Here is a 7,910-nt window from a genome sequence, read left to right on the forward strand (position 1 = left end):
TGTGCCCAGCGTGAGTTTTAAGCCACCGGGTCCGGGAAGTGAACCCTAGTTGACTACGTGGGAGTCCAGCGACATAGCCATTACATTAACTGCTGGTTCCCAAGAGCTTAACATGCTTTTTAAAAAAAACTCTTTAATAGTCAAGATTTTCAAATTGAATATTGTCATGAAGTTTTCTTTTAATGTCACAAGACAATCTTTTTTAACATAGAACAAAATTCAAAAAGTACAGGGCCAGTTCTGTGGACTTATGATTAAGGCAGCTATATACCATGTGGCCTAACGAACAGTATAGGTCTCTACCCAGCATCCTGAGAAACATGCTGGGCATGTGTGCATGCATGCCCACAAATCCTGAAAGGAGGGAGAGATGAAGAAGAGATGTGGCATGGCCATACCTTATGAGGGCTGCTCTTTCTCCTCTCCCTCTCTTCTTTCTGTTTTTTGTTTGTTTGTTTTTGTTTTTGTTTTTGTTTTGTTTTTATTTTATTCGCTGATGAGTGCATGTGATCTCTACCTGGTAAAAACAGAAGGAAAAAAAATGTGTTCCCTTTTAGAAAGCTTTATTGTAGTGTAATTGACATTGATGAAGTTGAACATATTTAATGCATATATTAAGATGAGCATGGGCATACATGTCTGTTTATACTATCATTACCACTAGAAACTAAACCCATCCATATATATTGTGTCCTTCACAAAGTTCCAATACTAGCTTTTTTTCTTTTTTTAAAAAAAGAATGATTTATTATCCTTATTTTTTATTTTTATGAGAGAGAGAGAAAGTGAGAAAACAAGTGCCAAGTATGGGACCAAATTATGGTTGGCCATGTGAGAGTCCAGTGCCTTTAACCACCACACCATTTGCTGCCCCCCCGAAGACAAGTTTTTAAGAATCCCCAACCAGACTTTGTTGGTTGGATTTTACCAATCCATACACAAATTGACCTATGGAAAATATCTATAATTTTTCTAATAAGATGGAATTATTCTTCCATTGTTTTCATGAAGACAAAGGGAGTTCATTTCACGTGAGCTAGGAGATGGTACACCCAAAGAAAATTAAGCTTCTAACAAAATGCAATTTTAAGGGAGGTGGAAATAAAATGATTATCCACATAGGTATAAACCCTCCACATCTAAATTAAATGCACTCCTAATTTCTAATTGTGCCTCTTACCCAGCTTCATCCATGGATGAGGAATAGACAGTTTATAAACAGCACTGAATATAGCCTATACCTTGATGAAAAAAGTATGGCACAGTATGATATCTACAACCTCATGGAATTTCCTAATGAAAATTTAACCTGTTATCTGCCAGTTTAAGTTGGAGACTTTGTCTACATGAGCCCCCATGATCAAGGCTTGATAATCAATGAAGAGATGATAAAATGCCTACTAGATTCAAAGAGGTATGATATCATTTTAATATTAAATTTATGCAGGTATATCTGAACAGAGTTCTGAATAAATTGTGTGACTGCTTTAACTTAGCATTAAATTAATCTTTTATGTTTTGACTTTGTAGGATTTAATTTTGCTTATACATTATCTAACTATAAATATAGCAAGAACTAATTAGTATTAATGAGAGAAATGTATAATCAGAAATTCATCTTTAGTAGGCAGTTTTCTCATTGTACAAATATTATAGATAGCACACAGATGGTATTGCCTATTATATACAGAAACATGATTCAGCCTATTACCTTATGGGAACACTGCCATATATTGGCCTGAAACCCTTTATAATTTGTAAAAAATCTTTACTATATGTTGGTTTACTGTAAACATTAGTAGATTATTGAGTTGATACCATTCACTGGGCCAGTTCATGGTGTGGTGATTGTGGTAGCTGGATTGCACATGGCTGACTACACAGTTCTAGTCTCAGATCTGGCACGTGTGCATGCATGCCCAAATTCTCCAAAGTGGAGAATAAAGAAGAAATTGTGGCATTGGCCATCTCCCTGGAAGGTGATTTCTCACTTTCCCCCTTCTGTCTCTGTGTCTCTCTGATGAGAGCTCAAGCTGTATAACAAATTAAAAAGAAAAGAGATACTACTCACCTTTTCGTAGATATCATTCTCATTTTCTTCTGTCATTTTGCATACATGTTGGTCTCAAACTTTATTACTCTAAGCACCTTGAAGCATTGACCAAAATACCAGGCAACTGGATTAAGAAGGTGATTTCTATAAGAGACATCCGTTATACATGTATTGTGTCCTTAATATCTTTTTTTTTTTTTTGAGAGGTTTTTTTCTATAGGGCATGTGCACTCACTGGAAAGACAGAGAGAGACAGACAGAAAGTGAGAAATCACCTCCCAAGGGGATGACCATGCTGCAATCCCTTCTCCTCCATCCTCCTCTCGGGATCTTGGGCATGCACGCACACTCGCCCAGCGTGAGTTTAAGCAACTGGATCTGGGACTTGAACCATGGTTGATTACATGAGTCCAGCGACATAGCCATTATGCTAACGGATTGTTTCTGTGTCTTTAATATCTAAAATGCAGTGACTCTTGTGAACTCATAAACTCAAAAGTGGATTAACCATAATCCATGGTTTATAACCTACTCTCATTGTTTATCTGTTGCCCCATAAACTTGAAGTAAATTTAATGCCTAAATATCACATTAGGTTTTTTGAATTACAACTTCTCAGCATGTTCACTATGTAGAAACCTATATTAAAATGGTGTTGGATTAAGTGATTAAGAGAATAACCCAAGGAATATTTCTAGTCATGTATGAAATAAAGTACTTAGGTATGTTGGTAATATTTGATAAACAGCTAATAAAGAGGAAAGCTAATCATACTAACTACTTTAGAAGTCAAGGTGATTTAGACTGGCTCTATTGCCTAGTGGTTAAGGAAACCATATCCTAAAGAGATTTTTGCAATGTTTGAGTCCCAGAACTGGTAGCTTGAGAAACATGCTGGGCCTATATGTGTGTGTGCCCAAAATTACCAAAGGAGAGAAATATGGAGAAGGGATTGGAATGCAATCTTTTCCCATGTGGGTTGTGTTCTCCTCTCCCTCTCTGTTTGGAGTGGATGCATCCTATAGCAAAAAAGAACAAGAGTTCTATGTAATTATAAACATAGTGAGAAATTGGACTATATATATATATATATATATATATATATATATATAATTTTTTTACAATTTTGCTATAGGGCATGTGTACTCATTGAAGGGAGACAGTGAAAGCGAAAAATCACTTCCAGGCGATTGGCCATGGCACAATCCTTTCTCTTCCATTCTCTTATTGAGATTGTGGGAATGCACGGACACATGACTGGTGGGATTTTCAAGTCCTTGGTCCAAGTTCTGAACCATGGAGTTTTACATGTGGAATCCAGTGTCTTAACCACCATGGCATTTTCTGGCCCTTAGTAAAATTATGATAAAAAAATAAAGCTTTCTTAGAGATGGAGAGGAATATAGCCACCCTTTCAAAGTAGCTGATATTGTACATAATTATGATTAATGATTCTTTTTTTTGCACTCAGATTCCTGAATCTGTGTGTAACCAGAGCTGTGGTCCTGGATTCCAGAAAATTCTCCAAGAAAGAAGACCGGACTGTTGCTTTCTTTGTGTTTCTTGCACAGTCAGAACCATTTCAAATCAAACAGGTATGAAGTATATAATTAAGCTAAGACAATTCTACTCCCTGTAGTTCAACAAAAAGGAAGCTAATAATAGTAGAAATGGAATATGCAGCATCACTGATCTCGATTCATGTGTTCACTTACAGTTGCAGTATACTTATTTTATAAACACAATTACTACCCTATTGTGTGTCAACTCTTTTCTTGTTATGCTTATCCTATCAGACTAAATTTTTGAACTGATAAAAGGTGCAAACTTTTTGTAGTCTTGTACTGTATAAAACAGTGTCAGTCTTAGACATCTTACTTCAGCATATTGATGTCTATTCAAAAATGACAGTGGTAATCATCAAGGCTACCAATGAGTTCCTTGAAAGCTTAAAAATGGATCCTGCAACAAGAGAGACAGACTGAATGAAAACTGATCATGTTTCAGACCTCTTGCTGCATTCTGCCTGCCCAGTTGTGTCTTGGACTGCCCTCATCTCATGACCCTCACCATTAAGCCTGAGTCATCCCCCAAGTGCAAAAATCAGCAATAGTGAATGAGATGTTCAAAGCACAAAGGCTTTATGTGTCTCGAACTTCGGAGTGCTGCATTTTGCCTGCCCAGGTGTATGTTGAGTATTTATAGTTTCCAGAACTGTGTGGTGCATGACTTGTACTTTCATCCTACAATTGAATCTCTCCAGTTCAGCCCCAGTGCACCCAGTTCCAAGAGACTGGAAAAGGAATTAACACCTAAAGCTGGCTACATACACATTTCTCTGACCGGAAGACAAGGCCCTCACCCAAGAACATACCTGAGAAATAGAAGTCTTTCCCCCTCCAACATTACAGAATCAACTCCAGAAAAGGTACAAGAAATGTATAATTTTTTTGAGAGATTCTTGCTATAGCGCATGTGTGCTCGCCAGACAGAGAGAGACAGAGAGATAGAAAGAGAGAAATCACCCCCCGGGGGGGATGGCCATGCCACAATCCCTTCTCCTCCATTCTCCTCTCAGGATCTTGGGCATGCACGCACATGTGCCTGGCATGAGTTTAAGTCACTGGGTCTGGGACTTGAACCACGGTCGACTACATGGGAGTCCAGCGACATAGCCATTACGCTAACTGCTGGTCCCCAAGAAATGTATAATTGATCAGATGACCAGATAGCATCACAGAGACACAAGAGATATGAGAAAACAAGAAAATATCTCTCCCTCAAAAGAACAAGAACAATTCTTTCACTACCATAGACAGCACAAAAAAAATTGGAAAAATGTCAGAAAGAGAATTGAGAGTATTTATATAAGAAAAAAAAAATAACTAAATGCAAGAGAAAAGAGTCATTGAGATGAGAAGTCCTTCCATGACTTGAAGGAGGACATATATAACAGAAAAATTATTAAACAGAACTTCTAGACATGAAGACTGTAATACAAAAATTAAAACCTTCCTTGAAATAGCAGATTAGACTGATCAGGAAATTAGCAGATAAATCTCTGATCAGGAAAACAAAAAACTCTTACTTAAATAAAATCTCACAAAAAATGTTAAAAATACTCCCCCCCACACACACACACATAAGAACAACACACAAGAAATACTAGACACCATTAGAGGCCCGAATATCAGAATAATAGGTATTCCAGAAGATGAAGACTCTAAGATGGGCATAAAAGATCTGTTCCATGAAATATTTGCAGAAAAATTTTCAAACCTAGAGAAACATTTAGACACATAGACCCAAGATATACACAGGACTCCAAATAGAATCAACATAAGCCAATCCTCTCATGGCATATCATAATCAGACTTGTCAGAATCAAAGACAAACACAAGATTATAAAAATGGCAAGAGAGAAGCATAAAATTACTTGCAAAGTTGTTATATTAGGCTAATATCAAACCTCTAAAAAAACAATGCAAGCAAGAAAAGAATGGAAACACATATTTAAACTTTAAGAGAATAACAGTGACTGAAAACAAACAAAAACAATAATAATGAGCAATATCTTTTGGAAGAAAAAAAGAATAACAAAATCAAACAGGAATACGATACCTGACAAGATTATCTTTCAAATGGGAAATATAAAAAAATTATTCTCAGATAAACCAAACTGAAAGAATTCACCAATACTAGACCAACTCTCCAAGAAGTACTGAAATGAGTACTATATCAAGAAAATTAAAATGAAATGAAAAAAATGAGAGAAAAAATCAAAGATGGCTAACAAAAGGGCAAGGGTAAGTGCAAGTATCAATAATAATGATGGATGTTAAAGGATTACATTCTCCAATTAAAAGACACAGACTGGTTGAATGGATAAAAACAGGAGCCCTCTGCACATTGCCTACAAGAAATGCACTTCACAGATAAAGGCATACATAGACTAAAAGTAAAGGGCTGAAAAAATTTTTTCGATGCAAATGAAAATTTAAGAAAGAGTGGAGTCAGGATTCTATTATTGAACAAAATCAATTTTGAGAGAAAAACTTTAAGAAGATACAAAAAAAAAAAAAAGAACACTACGTAGTACCAAGAAGAATAATTCATCAAGAAGATATAAAACTTGTAAATATGCACCTAGTCCTGAAGCACTCAAATACTTGAAAGAAGGACTGCAAGATCTAAAGGGAGAGATAGACTGCAACACAATAATCGTTGGGGATCTCAACACCTCAATGTCTCCTTTGGACAGATCAGCTAGACAAAAAATAAGCAAAAAGATACAGGATCTAAGTAATACCATAAATCAAGTGGACTTGACTGGCATCAATAAAACTTCCTGCTCAAAAAAACAGAAAATAAACATTTTTGTCTCCCCCACATGGAACATTTTGAAAGTTTGACCACATAATCAGGCACTAAACAAGACTTTACAAGTTCAAAGGTATAGAAATTATATCCAATATCTTTTCTGATCATAATGAAATTAAACTTGAAATTAACTAAAGATAAAAACTCCTTGAAAATACAAACATATGAAAACTAAGCAACCTACTTTTGAATGATTTCATGAACACAGAAAAATAGTCATAAAAAGGAATTAGTGCTCATGAGAAAGAAGTTTGAAAGGTGGAAAATAGAAAACCTAGCAATACAACTCAGGGAACTAGGAAGATAACAAAACAGAACACAGAAATGTAAGGACAAAAGAGAAATACTAAAAAAAAAAAAAAAAAAAGAACACAAATAAATAAAATAGAGAATAAACAAATTACAGAGAAAATAAATGAAATGAAAAGCTGCTTCTTAGAGAAGGTAAACAAAATTAGCACCCCATTAGCCAAGCTAGTTAAGAAGAACAGTGAAAATAACCAGATAATTCAAATCAGCAATGAAGCAGACAATATTATAACAAACATAACAAAAATACAAAAGATCACTGGAGAATATTATGAGTGACTATACTCCAATAAACAAGAAAACCTGGATGAAATGGACAAACTTCTGGACACATGTAATTTATCAATATTGAATGAGAAAAAACATAGAAAGCCTGAATAGATCCATAAAAAAGTGAGACTCAATTAGTAATACATAATTTCCCAACAACAATTTTTAAAAACCAAGGTCCCAATGTTTTTACTTCTGAATTCTATGAAACTTTCCCAAAAAACAAACAAAATAACTGATTGTACTCAAGCTATTTCTAAAGATGTAAAATAAGGAACTATCACAAATTTATTTGATGAAGCCTCTGCAACCCTGATTACAAAATAGACTGACATAACAACAACAAAAATACAGATTAGTATCTCTGATCAATATAGATTCAAAAATTCTCAACAAGATACTAAAAAATTGGGACCAGCAGTTAGCGTAATGGCTATGTCGCTGGACTCCCACATAGTCGATCGTGGTTTGCGTCCTTGACCCGGTGGCTTAAACTCACGCCGGGCGCGTGTGTGTGCATGCCCAAGATTCCGAGTGGAGAATGGAGGAGAAGGAATTGTGGCATGGCCATCCCCCCTGGGGGGTGATTTCTCGCTTTCTATCTCTCTGTCTCTGTCTGTCTGGCAAGCGCATGTTCCCTATAGCAAAAACCTCTCCAAAAAAAAAAAAGATACTAAAAAATTATATCAATGACTCATTGAAAAGATTATACACCATCACCCTGTAGGCTTTATTCCAGGAATGCAAGGATGTTCCTCATATGCATAATGATAAATATAATACATCATATTAACAGAAAGAAATATCAAAACCATATGATCCTATCAATTGATGTAATAAAAACATTTGATAAAATCCAACATCCCTTGGCGGCGGCGGAAGCCCCAGCCCAGGCGCC

General features: G+C 35.7%; 1 pseudogene; it reads left to right on the plus strand.

Moving 5' to 3' along the window:
- The first annotated feature begins 1,393 nt into the window (after positions 1-1,393).
- The window catches only part of LOC102501743 (vomeronasal type-2 receptor 116-like), a 39,682-nt pseudogene continuing 33,165 nt past the window's right edge, over positions 1,394-7,910 (plus strand).

The sequence above is a fragment of the Tupaia chinensis genome, unplaced genomic scaffold, assembly GCF_000334495.1.
Source record: "Tupaia chinensis unplaced genomic scaffold, TupChi_1.0 Scaffold000596_1, whole genome shotgun sequence".
Lineage (NCBI taxonomy): Eukaryota > Metazoa > Chordata > Mammalia > Scandentia > Tupaiidae > Tupaia > Tupaia belangeri.